Consider the following 19,082-nt stretch of genomic DNA (forward strand, 5'->3'; position numbering starts at 1 on the left):
CTGACTACCACCTCAGAATGTTACCTTACTTGGAGATGGGCCTTTAAGCGGTAATTAAGTGAAACTGAGGCCAGTCAGGTGGACCCTAACCCAGCATGACCAGTGTCTCTCCAAGAAGAGGAAATTGGCACACAGGGAAGATGGGCACCTAAAGCCAAGGGGAGAGACCTGGAACAGACCCTTCCCTCACAACCCTCAGAGCAAACCAGCTCTGCCAACTCTGATCTCGGGTTTCTAGCCTCCAGAACTAAATTCAATTAAAAAAAGAATGAGAAAATAAATGTCTGTTGTTTAAGCCACTCAGTCTGTGGTACTTTGTTACATCGGCCACAGCAGACTAATACGGTCCATAACCGCACACACCCGTGACCTTGCCCAGGTTCCTTTCACCCCCCAATTCTAGTCAATCACCAAGACCTGAGGATCCAGACTTCTCATGTTTCTCCTTAAATTCCCATCCACTCCCATCACGTGGGTTTTAGGTCAGGCCCTGATGGTCTCCAGCCTGTTTCTCAGTTCCTTCCCCTTTCACTCCATCATGTGCACGGGGTTGGGGGGATGTTCACAATAGACCCCAACCACACAGAGGCTGGGCCCCTGGCGCCAGGCAAGGCCCCCACAGCGTAGGCACCTGCTGAACCAGGTAACCGCCTCTGGTGTCCCTGGGAGACAGGGCAGGGGGCCGGGGTTGTGGTCCTCCTGATACCAAGCAGGACCCTGTGGGGTTCCTGGGCATGAAAGCCTTTCTGTGCCCCCCATTTCTTTGATTACAGAAAATAGGCTTCATTCAGTCTTCATGACCTTCCCTGAGTTCCAAGGAGCAGATTCAAACAGTTGCTCATCAGGGAAGGGAGGGGACGCAGGGACAAGGGGACAGCAGCCAAGAAACAACAGTGCAGCCTTGGGGCAGGGTCCTGGTTCCACCTCAAGGGATACACTTAACAACATCCCCGAGCTGTTCTGCAGAGACTGAAAGCCCCACCAGGAGGGAGAAGCTAACGGGTAAGGACGGACAGTACGCTGCCCACAGGCAAGCAGACACCAGCTTTCTAGCACCTGCCCACCACTCCTCCGCTCATACCCCCGGGTCCAGCCTCCCTAAAAGAGTTTCAGCTTCACAAAGACATCTTGTCCGTACACCCCCAAGCCTTCACACGTCATGAATGTCTTCTTCCCTTTTGGCCTGCTCATGGAGTTTCTACTTGGGCTTCAAGACTCCACGCTGGCACCCTCACCTGTCCAACCGTCCCTGGGCTGCCACGCTGCCCTGGACACGTTTCCATGACAGCACTTACACGGGATGGGCATCACAGGTGGTAGCCGCTCCCCCTTGGCCGAGGACTACTTGAGAGCAGTGACTGATGCTTATTCAGGGCTGTCACAGATCCGGGACCCCTGGGTGACCAAAGTGGAGCCTCAGAAAACACCTGGAATTAGAGGATTGATGTGCTTTGCCACAAACGCTGAGCTGGACTTAGCAACTGCTCCCTAAGGAAAGCAGGCTGTTTTCATCCAAATCAAATTAGGTACCACCTGCATATCCATCCAGCTGTGAGATAAGAGCAGAAGCTTCCTACAGCATGAATATCTGCTGGATGGATGAATGAAGCCATTAAGAACCCTCAACTGGGTGCCAGAAGCAGTACTGCTGGGAAGAATATTTTCAAATATTCAAAACATTCTTTGAAATATTTTTGTGAGTGAGTCGGGAGAGAATCGTTTGGATACAAATTCATTCTTAGGAGACTTGCTATTAATGAAATTCGTGGTGAGGGTGGTGGGTGTGTGTGTTCCTTGGATCTTGCTCAATGTACAGTACAATCCCGCAAACATGATCTACCGACTGGGAACAAAGGGAAGATCTGTGCCTATGACTGCAGGGCAGACACACACACACACACACACACACACACACACACACACACACACACACACACACACACACACACACACACACACACACACACACACACACACACACACACACACACACACACACACACACACACACACACACACACACTCGTATTAAATAAACCTGAGGAAAAGTAAGCTATCTGCGTTGGTTAGTTCCCACTTGGGTTAAGTAAATCGTGGAGTCTCAGTGTACTTTCTCTGACCTGGTTTGTGGTTTTCCTTGTAAGCTGAGAGGGCTACTTTCTGGAGGTGGCCACCGGCAGACAGCCTCAGTCCCTGAGGCCGGCACAGACTCTTTGCTCACCCACACAGACTGAACTGGCTCTAATCTCCCATCCAGAGAGAAGGTGAGGACTCCACACTGAACAAGCCCTTGGGGGAGGGCGGGTTCCTTTCAAGAGTGGTCTGGATTAGCACCCTGGGGCCTGGATTAGCACCGTGGGCCCTGGATTAGCACCCTGGGGCCTGGATTAGCACCGTGGGCCCTGGATTAGCACCCTGGGGCCTGGATTAGCACCGTGGGGTCTGGATTAGCACCCTGGGGCCTGGATTAGCACCGTGGGGTCTGGAATAGCACCCTGGGGCCTGGATTAGCACCGTGGGGTCTGGATTAGCACCGTGGGGTCTGGATTAGCACCGTGGGGCCTGGATTAGCACCCTGGGGCCTGGATTAGCATCATGGGGCCTGGATTAGCACCCTGGGGCCTGGATTAGCACCGTGGGGCCTGGATTAGCATCCTGGGGTCTGGATTAGCACCCTGGGGCCTGGATTAGCATCGTGGGGTCTGGATTAGCACCCTGGGGCCTGGATTAGCACCCTGGGGCCTGGATTAGCATCGTGGGGCCTGGATTAGCACCGTGGGGTCTGGATTAGCACCCTGGGGCCTGGATTAGCACCGTGGGGCCTGGATTAGCACCGTGGGGTCTGGATTAGCATCCTGGGGCCTGGATTAGCACCGTGGGGTCTGGATTAGCATCCTGGGGCCTGGATTAGCACCGTGGGGTCTGGATTAGCACCCTGGGGCCTGGATTAGCACCGTGGGGTCTGGATTAGCAACCTGGGGCCTGGATTAGCACCGTGGGGTCTGGATTAGCACCGTGGGGCCTGGATTAGCACCGTGGGGTCTGGATTAGCACCCTGGGGCCTGGATTAGCACCCTGGGGCCTGGATTAGCATCGTGGGGCCTGGATTAGCACCGTGGGGTCTGGATTAGCACCCTGGGGCCTGGATTAGCACCCTGGGTCCTGGATTAGCACCGTGGGGTCTGGATTAGCATCCTGAGGTCTGGATTAGCATCCTGGGGCCTGGATTAGCATCGTGGGGCCTGGATTAGCATCGTGGGGCCTGGATTAGCACCGTGGGGCCTGGATTAGCACCCTAGGGCCTGGATTAGCACCGTGGGGCCTGGATTAGCATCGTGGGGTCTGGATTAGCACCGTGGGGTCTGGATTAGCATCCTGGGGCCTGGATTAGCATCGTGGGGTCTGGATTAGCATCGTGGGGCCTGGATTAGTATCATGGGGCCTGGATTAGCATCATGGGGCCTGGATTAACATCCTGGGGCCTGGATTAGCATCCTGGAGCACAGGGACATGGGCCTCTGGCTAGCTGTTGAAGCCGCACTCTCCGTGCTTGGTCTACTCTGCATCCTTGTTCATTACTCTGCCTTTGTGGTCTGTAGGGATTCCATGGTCCCCTCTGGGCTGGTCCCCTGCCTCCCAGGCTCTCATCCCCAAGGCCCTTCGTCCCCACATGTCTCAGTCATTCATGACCACTCCCTGACATCTCCTCCCACAGTCCCCTAAATGTCTGGAAAGATCACCCTGCATTCAACATGGGATGCAGTGTGACCAGCCCCTGTTTCTCCATCTGGAGCACAGACTCCGAGGTCCATCAGCTGCCCCTCTTGGCTGTGTGGCCTGGGACAAGTAACTAAGCCCTCTGGTCTCAGTGTCTCCTTCTGTACAAGAATAGCAAGAGTCCTACAGAAGAGTGTCCCTGTGAGAATTCAGTGAAGTCGTACAGATGAGGCTGCTAAGACCAGCACCTGGGAGCCGCCCGATAATTGCTGTTCTATAATTTTAAAAAAACCCTCCTTGATTTTGTGGAGCTTAATACAACAACCTACGCATCACACATACTCATGTCTGGGTGATTATTCTCTATCTTAAATAAACAGCATTTCAAACCTGACGAACTATTTAGAAAACATGAAAAAAGTGTAGGAAATCTGAATGCTAATGGGGGAACTATGGAGTTTTTTTTGTTTTTAATTTATTTAATTTACTTTTAATTCAATTTTTAAAGGTTACACTCCATTGACAGTTATTACAAAATACTGGCTATATTCCCTGTGTTGTACAACACATCCTTGTAGCCTATTTTATACCCAATAGTTTGTACCTCCCACACCCCCCTCCCACCACTAAGGGGGAACTTTGCACATCTGTCTATTTCTCAATGTTGTGGGTAACTACGTAGATTACCTAAGAAAACCTTTTAAACTTGGTGCTCTTCAGAAATACTTAAATCCTCTGCACATTCCAACAGTACAGCATTATTTACATGCGTCAGCTTCCACCCAGGTAGGCACACACACTACATAAAGCTTACACATAGAGCAAAACACTGTGGATGAAAACATGTATGTTCTCACAAAGTTTCCTGGACATAAAAAGCTCAAGTGCACAAATTAATGATATTCAGTAACTTTATAGATTTACACAACCATCACCACATCCTGGTTTTAGAATGTATCCATCACCCGCAAAAGATTCCTTGTAGCTAATTTCTACCTCACTTTCCACCCCAGGTGACCACTGATCTACTTGTGTCTGTCTCATATGTTACTTTGTGTATGGCTTCTTCCACTTAGCATAATGTTTTTGAGGTTCACCTGTGTTGTAGCGTATTATATTATATTCGTATTTCATTCCTTCTTATTGCTGAATAGTATTTCATGTACAGATACACTGTGTTTTGTTTATCTTTTCACCAGCTGATGGACATGTGGATTGTTTCCATTGTTTGAAAATTATAAATACTGTTGCTATACACATTGGCATACAAGTCATTTGTGTGAACCTATGTTTTTATTGATCTTGGGTAAATACATAGGAGTCGAACTCCTGAGTCATATGACAAGTTTATGTTTAACTTTCTAAGAAACTGTCAAACTCTTTTTCTTTTTTTTTTTAACATCTTTATTGGAGTATAATTGCTTTATAATGGTGTGTTAGTTTCTGCTTTATAACAAAGTGAACCAGTTATACATATACATATGTCCCCATATCTCCTCCCTCTTGCGTCTCCCTCCCACCCTCCCTATCCCACCCCTTTAGGTGGTCACAAAGCACCAAGCTGCTCTTCCTGTGCTATGCGGCTGCTTCCCATTACCTATTTTAGATATGGTAGTGTATATATGTCCATGCCACTCTCTCACTTCGTCCCAGCTTACCCTTCCCCCCCACCGTGTCCTCAAGTCCATTCTCTACGTCTGCATCTTTATTCCTGTCCTGCCCCTAGGTTCTTCAGAACCACTTTTTTTTTTAGATTCTATATATATGTGTTAGCATACAGTATTTGTTTTATCTCTGGGCTTTCTAGCCTGTTCCATTGATCTATATTTCTGTTTTTGTGCCAGTACCATACTGTCTTGATTACTGTAGCTTTGTAGGATAGTCTGAAACCCAGGAGCCTGATTCCTCCAGCTCCATTTTTCTTTCTCAAGATTGCTTTGGCTATTCGGGGTCTTTTGTGTTTCCATACAAATTGTGAAATTTTTTGCTCTAGTTCTGTGAAAAATGCCATTGGTGGTTTGATAGGGATTGCATTGAATCTGTAGATTGCTTTGGGTAGTAGAGTCATTTTCACAATGTTGATTCTTCCAATCCAAGAACATGCTATATCTCTCCATCTGTTTGTATCATCTTTAATTTCCTTCATCAGTGTCTTATAGTTTTCTGCATACAGGTCTTTTGTCTCCTTAGTTAGGTTTATTCCTAGGTATTTTATTCTTTTTGTTGCAATGGTAAATGGGAGTGTTTCCTTAATTTCTCTTTCAGATTTTTCATCATTAGTGTATAGGAATGCAAGAGATTTCTGTGCATTAATTTTGTATCCTGCTACTCTACCAAATTCATTGATTAGCTCTAGTAGTTTTCTGGTAGCATCTTTAGGATTCTCTATGTATACTATCATCTCATCTGCAAACGGTGACCGTTTTACTTCTTCTTTCTGATTTGGATTCCTTCTGTCTCTTTTTCGTCTCTGCCTGCTGTGGCTAAAACTTCCAAAACTATGTTGAATAATAGTGGTGAGAGTGGGCAACCTTGTCTTGTTCCTGATCTTAGAGGAAATGGTTTCAGTTTTTCACCATTGAGAACGATGTTGGCTGTGGGTTTGTCATATATGGACTCTATTATGTTGAGGTAAGTTCCCTCTATGCCTCTGGAGGGCTTTTATCATAAATGGGTGTTGAAATTTGTCGAAAGCTTTTTCTGCATTTTATTGAGATGATCATATGGTTTTGCTCCTTCAATTTATTAATATGGTGTATCACATTGATTGATTTGCGTATATTGAAGAATCCTTGCATTCCTGGGATAAACCCCACTTGATCATGGTGTATGATCCTTTTAATGTGCTGTTGGATTCTGTTTGCTAGTATTTTGTTGAGAATTTTTGCATCTATGTTCATCAGTGATATTGGCCTGTAGTTTTCTTTTTTTTGTGACATCTTTTTCTGGTTTTGGTATCAGGATGATGGTGGCCTCACAGAATGAGTTTGGGAGTGTTCCTCCCTCTGCTGTATTTTGGAAGAGTTTGAGAAGGATAGGTGTTAGCTTTTCTCTAAATGTTTGATAGAATTCGCCTGTGAAGCCATCTGGTCCTGGGCTTTTGTTTGTTGGCAGATTTTTAATCACAGTGTCAATGTGAGTGCTTGTGATTGGTCTGTTTATATTTTCTATTTCTTCCTGGTTCAGTCTCGGAAGGTTGTGCTTTTCTAAGAATTTGTCCATTTCTTCTAGGTTGTCCATTTTATTGGCATATAGTTGCTTGTAGAGACAACTGCATTATCACCAAGATTTAAACCTCTTGATTTTGTTTTGTTTTGTTTTGAAAAGTGAATTTTATTACTCGGCAATTGGTTCTAACAAAGAAAGTCAAATACTATCAATTGTCTCAAAACCAGATTTATAGAGATTTGAAAAGCTTTTAACACCAGAATTAGCACTAGAACTTTTAAATATTTAATTAGGAAATAAGTTGTGAATATTAATAATACAAATAAAAATAAATAGCTGACCATCATTAGTACAGAGTAATGTTACAAAAAGTAGTTAGACTTTTTACCATTTAAAATCAAGAAAAGTCAGGATCATTTAGTTCTCTGATTCCAGGTAACATCCTGTGCCCATGTAGAGTGCTTCTTATGCAGTCAGGTTTCTTAAATGTACCAGGCATCCAGCAATGCTGTTATGTCCCATGAGTCAAGGCTTCCTCACCCAGGACCTACTACAGGACTTGGCAACTGTCATCGTTGAGTGTCCTGGAAAAGGTCCTTCACTGGAACACTTTATGCACCCTTTTTCAGGGAGCTACTGGAGGATGAGCTCCATCAAAAATTTTCTCTTTAACAGTTAAGGAAACTGAGGCTTTAGTTGCTCTGATGACCATCTGCTGTTTATCTACTCCAGCTGACAGCAGGAAAGAGGTGAGGTGGGGCTCAACCCACAACTGACTCTCCAACCGGGCAGCCTGTAAGGCCCAGCCTGGATCTACAGGCGACCTCCTCCAACGGGAAAGATGAGAAGTGTGTAGCAGGCAGGGGTGCCTGTGTTTTGCTCGGCATCCAGAGCAAGGGCAGCAGCGAGTGCCTGGTCCTGAGAATGCTGGAAGGTGCTGGGTTGCGCGGGTATGCTCCTCACCTGGCGTTACGCTGCGCTGGGCCGCGCCAGTAGGACAAAAGTACTGCATGATTCTCAACTGACTTACATGGACTTAAATAAGATGTATAAACAAATTACTGGAGTTCAGTGGTTGAAGTGGGCTCTAGTCAGACTGTCCCGGATTTGAGCCCAGGATTTTCCACTTTACTGTGCAAACTAAGAAGGCAGAAGAGGTGATTGCCCTACCACCTCCTCCTCCCCCATTATGCTCAATTCCAGAGTACTGTTGCAAAAGTAGCAATGGTATGGTTGTTATTACCTCACCACAGTGTTCTGAGCTTAGAGGAAATGCCGCCAGGACTTTTACGGATTTCAGGATAATCCACAGCCATGAAGATCAGTGAAGTTCAGAAAAAGCGACTTTTAAAAACTCATTTGTGGGACTTCCCTGGTGGCACAGTGGTCAAGAATCCGCCTGCCAATGCAGGGAACACAGGTTCGATCCCTGGTCCAGGAAGATCCCACATGCCGCGGAGCAACTAGGTCCGTGCGCCACAACTACTGAGCCTGTGCTCTAGAGCCCGCGAGCCACAACTACTGAGCCTGCGTGCCACAACTACTGAAGCCCGCATACCTAGAGCCCGTGCTCTGCAACAAGAGAGACCACCGCAATGAGAAGCCTGCTCACCGCAACAAAGAGTAGCCTACGCTCGCCGCATCTAGAGAAAGCCCACGCACAGCAACGAAGACCCAATGCAGCCAAAAATAAATAAATAAATAAATAAATTTAAAAGTATTCTTTCTTTTTGAGGAAGGAAACCAATCGGGGGCAGTGGGGGCGGGTCTAGGAGGGTTTCACGGGCAATGTCAGGGCTTTGGCCTTGCCTTTGAGGGAAATGGAGAGCCACTGGTTTCTGTTGTTGTTTTTTTTTTAATTTATTAATATTTTTTCGGCTGCATTGGGTCTTCGTTGCTGCGCATGGGCTTTCTCTAGTTGCAGCAAGCAGGGGCTACTCTTTGATGTGGTGCACGGGCTTCTCACTGCGGTGGCTTCTCTTGTTGCGGAGCACAGGCTCTAGGCGCGTCGGCTTCAGTAGTTGTGGCATGCGGGTTTCAGTAGTTGTGGCATGCGGGCTCAGTAGTTGTGGCGCACGGGCTTAGTTGCTCCGCGGCATGTGGGATCTTCCCAGACCAGGGCTCGAACCCGTGTCCCCTGCATTGGCAGGCGGATTCTTAACCACTGCACCACCAGTAAAGTCCTTTTTTTAAAATTTCATGATATTTATTCTCTTTACCAAGCTGTAAAAGGGGAATAAGTCACACCTGGTAAGCACACGTATGAGAAGTTCAACATTGTGAAAATCAACATCCACTAGGGTGCCAGCCCCTGAAGTAGCAGCTACAGTCTGGAACTCTCCTTGTCATCCCCTTTTTTCTGAATTTTGCTCGAGTTCTTCTCTGAAATTGTAAGCAAAGAGGTGTGGGTCTTCATCACACATTTCTCAGTATACATCACAGAGGCTCATAAAATGTAAGACAGAGAGCTGGGTGGGTCGAAGAGTAGAGTCCACATCTGCCAACTGTAACAGCTTCCCAGTGCTTTCTAATCGCCGAGCTTCAGGGGGTAACATTCCAAGCCCTCGATGGCAATATTTCCTTCAGAACTGAAAGGCATTCTGAACGACTTTCTCCACCAGCCTGAATGGCTACTCTATCCTGCGCCGGGTAAGGGGGGTGAAATGCACCACCCCCAAGTCCACCTCTGGTTTGGGGACGAAAGCCTGACCTGGAATTGTCAAGATGTGCTGAACGTCGCAGAGGTACTGGGCCATGATGGAAAGGCGACTACGCTGCTTGCTTCCTATACTGGCTGTAAGTCTCTCTGCTACTTCCTTTTGAAAAGTCAAAGTCATCTGGGTTCTGCCATAAGCAAAAGGTCCATTTCTATGAGAAACATTTTCAAGCCAATTTGCTAATCAGTGGAGTTGATACACTAAAAGGCAGATTTCCAATAATATGCACATTTGGAGGTTCATCCTCCCACTGTCTTTTGAGACTTTCTGGAAAAGCCCTTTCTATCTTAGCACCCACTCCGCAACAAGAGAAGCCACCACAGTGAGGAGCCCGCTTGCCACACTACTGAGCCCATGTGCCACAACTACTGAAGCCCAGGTGCCTAGAGCCCGTGCTCCGCAACAAGAGAAGCCACCGCAATGAGAAGCCCATGCACCGCGACGAAGAGTAGCCCCCGCTCGCCTCAACTAGAGAAAGCCCGCGTGCAGCAACAAAGACCCAACGCAGCCAAAAATAAATAAACAAATTAATTATTTTAAAAACTACATTTTACAAAAATTTTGTAGTTGAAAATAATCATAAAATGTACTATATAACCAGTTTTTGCTGTACTGGTCAGTAGTGTCCAGTATATTCTTGTTGTTATGCTATAGATCTGCAGAACTTTTTCCATCTTACAAAACTGATCTCTACATCCTTTAAAAAACAAGTCTTTATTATTTCTCTCTCTAGCCACTGGTATTCACCATTTTACTTTGATAGTCTATATATTTGACCACTTTACATACCACATGTGTGTGGAATTCTTTTTGTGAACACTTTGTGTGTGAATGGTTTATTTCACTGGCATATTGTCCTCAAGTTTCATCCATGTTGTTCCATGCGACAGGAGTTTCCTTTAAAGGGTAAATAACATTCCATTGTGGTTTCCACCATATTTCATTTACCCATTCATCTGAAGATCAACATCTGTGTTGCTTCCACCTCTTCACTGTTGGAAATAGTGCTGCTGTGAACAGAGTTTGCAAATATCTCATCAAGTCTTTGCTTTCCACTGGGTATGTACCTAGAATTTGGATGACTTGGCCATATGGTAGTTCTAGTTTCAATTTTTTGAGGATCTGCCACATGTTTCCCATAGTGGTTGCTGCATTTTATAATCCTAGCAAGGGTGCACAAGGGTTTGAATTTTTCCCCATCCTCAAAAACAGCTGTTATTTTGTTTGTTTTTTTTAATAGAAAAAAAAAAGTGAGAAGAAATGGCACATCCACCACAAAACATACATAGTTAAGAAGTTGGATTTTTTCTCAGTAGGCATCACTTGTAAATAGGAATGAACTAGGGGCCAAAATGTAAAACCAAAAATGAAGCAGCTACGTGTAGTTCGTAATTTCTAGTTTGAACTGTAATTGAATACTGTGGCTTTATATGTATTGTTTTATATTGTACTATTCCCATTATTGATGGTTCGGACTTTAATAAGGAATTCCATAGTTTTTAATGTCACAAAAATGAGATATTTGAACAGTGTATTCGAGAAAGCAATATACTAACTAAAGTGAATGCTTGTATATATTAAGATAGCCTTACAACTTTTTCTCTAATGCCTTAACTGTCAAATAATTAAAACTTTTAAAAGCATAGGGTTATAGTCAGCATGCTGGACTGAGAGGTAAACACTGATGTGGTGAGAACAGGTACTGACGCTGTCAGTGTTTAGCACTGTGTGTTTAGCTGAGTTTATGCTCCAAAAGTGCAATATTAGACACTAGCTAGATAGTACTGCTGCCTCGTGTAACTCCGAAGAGGAAACAGGATTTGATTAACTGAGTGCACATGTTTCTTTAATTTACTCATATTGTCCTCAGCTTGGATGCAATGCCATGAAGATTTATGTGGCTGCTATTTTTATTTACTTTACATCACTTTGATTAACACCTTGAATGGAGAGCCAAACATTCCCTCTTCACTGACCAGCAATGGCCCTTTAACTGCAGTAGGAGAAATAAAAATTTAAAAAAAAAAAACCATTTTGTGTGAAAATTGGTGATGACTGGCACTTAAGATCAGAAAAATAGTTCTTTATACTTGGCTGCCTTAAGATGCTGTCTGCCCAAAGCTCTGAAAGACTTTAAGATAGGCAGTAATACTACAATACTACTGAGTTGTTGCAGAATTGTTACATTTGATAATAAAACTTGATTGTTTAATCTCAAAAAAGAAATGTTAAACTTTTTGTTTCTCTGAAATGTCTTATAATAGGTGATAATGTTGTTCACTCAAATTTCCATGGAAAAGAAAAAAAAAAAACTACCTCTTGAGTGACATCCTGGTCTCTTCCTCTCTGAGGACTCTTGCGGGAAAAGAATACTGTAGCTCCTGCTCTGTTTCCATGTCTCTGTCGGGACAGGAACCCCGCCTGCCCTGGGGTGTTGGTGTTTTTGTCTGTGTTGCCATCCCAGACCTGCGACAGGGGCGTGCGGCTGTGTTGTAGTGTCTGGGCCATGTCTGGGCCATGTCTGGGTAGTGCTTCCCGCCTGCCCAGCCAGGGACTAGCCACCCCCTTGAAGAGGCCTCCATTTCCCTCCTATGACCCAAGGCACAGGGAGCACCACCTCCCGTGACCCCACCTTCAGGAGCTCTGGTGGCACGTGCATCCATGAGCCTACCCCTGGCTACCTACCCGAGGCCCGCCTCTACCCACAGTCCTGTACAGGAGTCGAGTAAACAGGACGTCTCTGAGCCCTTGTCCCCAGAGGGCCGGCCAAGGGCTGCCCGCCAACTTGGCTCCATCAATCCTGAATGACCAAGTGACAATTGGTGGGCTCTGCTACCCAGGCCCTCTGCTACCTCCCACCCTGCCATCTGGCAAGGGATGGGCCCTTTTCTGTGAATTGACTACCTGTGGAAATGTGACCAATTAGTGTGAAATACATGTTTAGCAAATGTTAGGTACTGTATTTGAACCGATAAATGTGAGTCCGTCTACAAAAAAAAAAAAGGGGGGGGGGCTTCCCTGGTGGTGCAGTGGTTAAGAATCCACCTGCCAAGGCAGGGGACACGGGTTCGAGCCCTGGTCTGGGAAGATCCCACATGCTGTGGAGCAACTAAGCCCGTGCACCACAACTACTGAGTCTGCGCTCTAGAGCCCGCGTGCCACAACTACTGAGCCCGCATGCCACAACTACTGAGCCCACATGCCTAGAGCCCATGCTCCGCAACGAGAAGCCACTGCAATGAGAAGCCCACGCACCGCAACGAAGAGCAGCCCCCGCGTGCAGCAACGAAGACCCAATGCAGCCAAAAATAAAATTAAAAAAAAAAAAAAGTACTTCATTTTTTTTTTTTTAGACAGTACAAACCCACTTTAATGATGTGAAAGTTGAAGCACACAGGATGCCAGACCTGACCCAGGCAGACAGGGAGGAAGTCGGGAAGCTGGGCTTCAACCCGGAACGTTCGTCTCCGACCTGACAGTTACCTTCTGTTTGACCGCCCTGCTTTCTCCAGAGGAAGACAGCTGAAATCATGGACGTGCACGGGATCTCGAGAGGAAAGATGGCCAAGAACAGAAGTTGGGGAAAGGCTTGCACTTAGGAGAGGAACTCATACAGGAGGAAAAGAGGGAGCGGAACTGAGAGCTGACACTGTCAGGGAGGAAGGGGCTCCAAGGGGCCCTCACAGGGCTTAGTTAACAGCACTTCAGAGGGAAGGTTCAAGGTTCAACGTCAGGAGTAAGTAGAGAAGCAGATGAAAGCTGAGGTGGCACAGCACACCTGTTAAGATCGGTCACTGTAAATTAATTCAGCATTTGTAGGACTTTGGGTAAACAGAGACACTTATGTCACTGTTGGCACTGGAATCTGCTCTTCAAATCAGGCCAGTCTCGAATAGTGAGAACTTTTCAGAAAACTCATCATATCCTTTTGCCCTTGGAGGCGGGGAGAATTTGTCCAAAAAGTGGAGCCAGGTGGCGGCGCTCCACCATCCACTGGGGTCTTCAGCACTCTCCCCCAGCATCCGTTTTCAGCTCTGACTTCCGATTGACTTGGTTCTGTGGAATACTGATCTGGCAGGAGTTGGTGTCACTGGTGTCCTTGATGGGGTGGCTGAGGATTCAGAAGACTCCTGAGTTGGAAGCTGAAGATGAAATGGATGAGGTAGAATGCCTCCTTGAAGAAATGAGTCCACAGGGCCCTCTGACATCTTCCAAAGGAAGGTCTTATCAGAAGGCTGGAAGGATAATCAGGATGCCACCTGAGTGCTCTGTCCCTCCCCAGCTGACGGTCTGGCCCACCAGAAATAAGTACAAGTTATTACAAGGTGGTGGTGAATATGAGCACGTCATCCCTGTGGTTTACCAGTTGAAACGACAGGATGGCTGTGAAAGCACTGGTGTCAGCCTCCAAAGAAAACATACTATGCCCAAGCCAGAGGGACTGGGTCCAGGAGAGCCTCTCACAAATCATTGGAATGTAACTGTGAGAGATCAAAAACCAAGTTCCCCTGCAAAGTAACAGAGATTCGAGGCAGATGTTATAAAGTTTAGGCAATACCCAGCAGCTCTAGAGGAAACAAATCGCTGAGTTCCAGCTTCAAGGAAGAGTTAAATATTGCATCATATGATATCTCTCTTGATTGAACTATTAAAGCATTGTATCAAAAAACAAGAAAATATGACATTGTAAAGCCTTTGGAAATATAAGTTGTAAAACAGCAAATAAATTGAATTGCAAAAGTGAAAAAAAAAATACTGTTTTTTTTTTTTTGTTAGGATTGTTTCCTCACAGTACATTCTTCCATTGAGGTTTAAAATTATTTAATTTTCTAAACTGCCAAAGTATGAAACCATTATTTTACTTTCAGATTTATCTTCTCCCTAATCCAGTTTTTGGTCTTCAGTTAGAACTGACATACCGATTTATAGGTGGTCCTTAATGCTCTGATAGGAATATTTGAGACATGAATTATATTCTTGGAACTGTTTTGTACTGATGGGATTGGATTCACATTTTTATGATTGCTGAAAATGAGAATAAGCAAAAATGAAAATTTTCAAATACTGTTTTTTATAACTGTGCTTAAACTTTAAAATGTGATTTTCTTAAATTCCAAGGCTGGTTTCATCCAACAAATAAACCATGATTTTTAGTCTCCCTTTAAATTCTTTGCCACTCAAAACTTGTCATTGCCATTGATTTGGGCTTTTTGTAGGCAGGCTTTTAGGACAGTAATACAAGTTGCTCCATTTTGTTTTGACTTTTATCTAAAAATCATTTTACTAATTTTGGATTTTATGTTACAGAACTGTCAATTTGTACTTTGTGAACTTCACATACCATTCCTTCATCTAGGAGTACTACCAAAGTAATGCTACCATGGTGCCAAGGAATTGTGATTGTAATTCCTCTATCCACAGTTTTAAAATGTGAATTTTACATAACAAATAAAAGATCCGAAAGATTTTTTTAAAAAAAGGTAGACGGTACCTACCTTTTTTATTGTTTAAAGTATAATTTCCACTTTATTGTCTTCCCATGGGACAGTATTTCTTCAGTCTTTAAGGACTTAGTTCCTTACATGGGCTTTGGTGGAGGTCATGGGGCAGCACCTGCAGGTCTAAATCGGGGTGGAGGTGTTCGGTCCTTCTGGGCTTCCCAAGAACGACTCCTGACTACATTGCTGTGAATGGCACAACTCACACGGTAATGCAGTTTCACACAGAGCTTGGGAAGCACATAGGCATCGAAAACGCTCGCTTCGGAAATGTCCCTGACGGCTGCGGCCTCTACAATGTTCCGAATGACAGACTTCTTAATGGCCTTATCCCTGGGCACACATCCGGCACAGTTGGTGCAGCAGATAGGCTGCACGTGGCCGCGGCCCTTTTTGGCATGACCATTATTCCTTCTTTTCTTGGTCATCTTGGAAGCGAGGAGGCAAGAGAGGTTTAAATATTGTTGAGATATGTATATATATATATTTTTTTTTTGTAGCAGCTTTATTTTCAAGAGTGAAAACCTAGAAATAACCTAAACGTCCATAAAAAGATGAACAGGTAAACTAACAGTGGTACATCCAGATAAGAATGCTACTCATCAAAAAATAGAGAGATGAGCTATTCGTTTATATCACTGATGAATCTCAAATAACTATGAAACAAAGGAAACCAGAAGGAAAACCCAGTAAACAGTTTATGATTCCAATCAGATAAATTCAAGAAAATGCAAATGTATCTATTCTAAGGGAAAGTACATCAATGGTTACCTGGAGAGGTGGGAAGGGCAAGGAGAGATAATAATAGCACATGAAGTAAATACGGGCATTATCAGAACTCTGATGATGGTTTTGAGGTTCATACCTAGGTGAAAACTTATTAACTTGTAATACTTCAAACATATGCAGTTTAGTACATGTAAATTATACTTTAATATAGCTTTAAAAATTGGCTCAAGATGAAAAAATCTCTATGCCTCACTCTTTCTGGAAAATCGGTTTGGCAACCGTATACTGAATCCACCAACTCTCTCCTCCTGCCCTCTGCAGATCAGTCTTCCCTCAGTGGTAGCAAATATGGAGAGCAATGAAGTACTTCCTGGACACCAAGCCAGGCTCAGCCTCTAAGGGAGAGAGCACCTAACCAACCTGACCTAACTCTGGACCCCAAAAGGCCTCCTGGTGCCTCAAGAAAGCTTGGGACTTCCCTGGTGGTGCAGTGGTTAAGAATCCGCCTGCCAATGCAGGGGACACGGGTTCGAGCCCTGGTCCAGGAAGATCGCACATGCCACGGAGCAACTAAGCCCGTGTGCCACAACTACTGAGCCCGCACTCTAGAGCCTGTGAGCCGCAACTACTGAAGCCCGCGTGCCTAGAGCCCGTGCTCCACAACAAGAGAAGCGACTGCAATGAGAAGCCACACACCGCAATGAAGAGTAGCCCCCACTCGCCGCAACTAGAGAAAGCCCACGCACAGCAACGAAGACCCAACACAGCCAATAAATAAATAAATAAATTAAAAAGCTAAATGTAGCACTCATGATCCTTTGTATTTCTGCAGTGTCAGTTGTTACTTCTCCTTTTTCATTTCTAATTCTGTTGATTTGAGTCTTCTTCCCTTTTTTCTTGATGAGTCTGGCTAATGGTTTATCAATTTTGTTTATCTTCTCAAAGAACCAGCTTTTAGTTTTATTGATCTTTACTAGTTTCCTTCATTTCTTTTTCATTTATTTCTGATCTGATCTTTATGATTTCTTTCCTTCTGTTAACTTTGGGGGTTTTTTGTTCTTCTTTCTCGAATTGCTTTAGGTGTAAGGTTAGGTTGTTTATTTGAGGTGTTTCTCGTTTCGTGAGGTAGGATTGTATTGCTATAAACTTCCCTCTTAGAACTGCTTTTGCTGCATCCCATAGGTTTTGGGTCGTCGTGTTTTCATTGCCATTTGTTTCTAGGTATATTTTGATTTCCTCTTTGATTTCTTCAGTGATCTCTTAGTTATTTAGTAGTGTATTGTTTAGCCTCCATGTGTTTGTATTTTTAACAGATTATTTCCTGTAATTGATATATAGTCTCATAGCACTGTGGTCAGAAAAGATTCTTGCTACAATTTCAATTTTCTTAAATTTACCAAGGCTTGATTTATGACCCAAGATATGATCTATCCTGGAGAATGTTCCACGAGCACTTAAGAAGTGTAATCTGCTGTTTTTGGATGGAATGTCCCATAAATATCAATTAAGTCCATCTTGTTTAATGTGTCATTTAAAGCTTGTGTTTCCTTATTTATTTTCATTTTGGATGATCTGTCCATTGGTGAAAGTGGGGTGTTAAAGTCCCCTACTATGATTGTGTTACTGTCAATTTCCCCTTTTATGGCTGTTAGCATTTGCCTTATGTATTGAGGTGCTCCTATGTTGGGTGCATAAGTATTTACAATTGGTATATCTTCTTCTTGGATTGATCCCTTGATCATTATGTAGTGTCCTTCCTTGTCTCTTGTAATAGTCTTTATTTTAAAGTCTATTTTGTCTGATAGGAGAATTGCTACTCCAGCTTTCTTTTGATTTCCATTTGCATGGAATGTTTTTCCATCCCCTCACTTTCAGTCTGTATGTGTCCCTAGGTCTGAAGTGGGTCTCTTGTAGACAGCATATATACGGGTCTTGTTTTGGGATCCATTCAGCCAGTCTATGTCTTTCGGTTGGAGCATTTAATCCATTTAAATTTAAGGTAATTATCGATATATATGTTCCTATTACCATTTTCTTAATCGTTTTAGGTTTGTTATTGCAGGTCTTTTCCTTCTCTTGCGTTTCCTGCCTAGAGAAGTTCCTTTATCATTTGTTGTAAAGCTGGTTTGGTGGTGCTGAACTCTCTTAGCTTTTGCTTGTCTGTAAAGGTTTTAATTTCTCCGTTGAATCTGAATGACATCCTTGCTGGGTAGAGTAATCTTGGTTGTAGGTTTTTCCCTTTCATCACTTTAAGTATGTCCTGCCACTCCCTTCTGGCTTGCAGAGTTTCTGCTGAAAGATCAGCTGTTAACCTCATGGGGATTCCCTTGTATGTTATTTGCTGTTTTTCCCTTGCTGCTTTTAATAATTTTTCTTTGTATTTAATTTTTGATAGTTTGATTAATACGTGTCTTGGCGTGTTTCTCCTTGGATTTATCCTGTATGGGACTCTCTGCGCTTCCTGGACTTGATTGACTATTTCCTTTCCCATATTAGGGAAGTTTTCAACTATAATCTCTTCAAATATTTTCTCAGTCCCTTTCTTTTTCTCTTCTTCTTCTGGGACCCCTATAATTCGAATGGTGGTGTGTTTAATGTTGTCCCAGAGGTCTCTGAGACTGTCCTTGATTCTTTTCATTCTTTTTTCTTTATTCTGATCTGTGGTAGTTATTTCCACTATTTTATCTTCCAGGTTACTTATCCATTCTTCTGCCTCAGTTATTCTGCTATTGATTCCTTCTAGAGAATTTTTAATTTCATTCATTGTGTGGTTCATCGTTTGTTTGCTCTTTAGTTCTTCTAGGTCCTTGTTAAACATTTTTTGTACTTTCTCCATTCTATTTCCAAGATTTTGCATCATCTTTACTATCATTACTCTGAATTCTTTTTCAGGTAGACTGCCTATTTCCTCTCCATTTGTTTGGTCTGATGGGTTTTTACCTTGCTCCTTCATCCGCTGTGTGTTTCTCTGTCTTCTCATTTTGCTTAACTTACTGTGTTTGGGGTCTCCTTTTCGCAGGCTGCAGGTTCATTGCTCCTGTTGTTTTTGGTGTCTGCCCCCAGTGGCTAAGGTTGGTTCACTTTGTGTAGGCTTCCTGGTGGAGGGGACTGGTGCCTGTGTTCTGGTGGATGAGGCTGGATCTTGTCTTTCTGGTGGGCAGGACCGTGTCCAGTGGTGTGTTTTGGCGTGCCTGTGAACTTATTATGATATTAGGCAGCCTCTCTGCCAATGGGTGGGGTTGTGTTCCTGTCT

General features: G+C 44.3%; 1 protein-coding gene, 1 long non-coding RNA gene and 2 pseudogenes across 7 annotated transcripts in view; 1 reads left to right on the plus strand and 3 right to left on the minus strand.

The window, feature by feature from the left end:
- The window catches only part of LOC309656471, a 518,263-nt gene extending 506,647 nt beyond the window's left edge, over positions 1-11,616 (plus strand). Inside the window, exon 2 of the long non-coding RNA XR_014261391.1 lies at positions 9,982-11,616. This is a non-coding gene — a long non-coding RNA (uncharacterized lncRNA). The remainder of the gene's footprint in view (positions 1-9,981) is intronic.
- ST8SIA6 (ST8 alpha-N-acetyl-neuraminide alpha-2,8-sialyltransferase 6) overlaps positions 1-19,082 on the minus strand; it is a 279,596-nt gene that overhangs the window by 122,616 nt on the left and 137,898 nt on the right. The gene's annotated exons all lie outside the window — the stretch shown is intronic.
- LOC309655638 (mitochondrial dimethyladenosine transferase 1 pseudogene) lies at positions 8,629-9,924 on the minus strand (annotated as a pseudogene). Its single transcript has one exon. The product of its transcript is annotated as a mitochondrial dimethyladenosine transferase 1 pseudogene (transcript).
- On the minus strand, positions 12,930-17,873 carry LOC309656441 (small ribosomal subunit protein eS26 pseudogene; annotated as a pseudogene). Its single transcript has one exon. The product of its transcript is annotated as a small ribosomal subunit protein eS26 pseudogene (transcript).

This window comes from Balaenoptera physalus (genome assembly GCF_965194825.1).
Source record: "Balaenoptera physalus genome assembly, chromosome: 2".
In the NCBI taxonomy this organism is placed as follows: domain Eukaryota; kingdom Metazoa; phylum Chordata; class Mammalia; order Artiodactyla; family Balaenopteridae; genus Balaenoptera; species Balaenoptera physalus.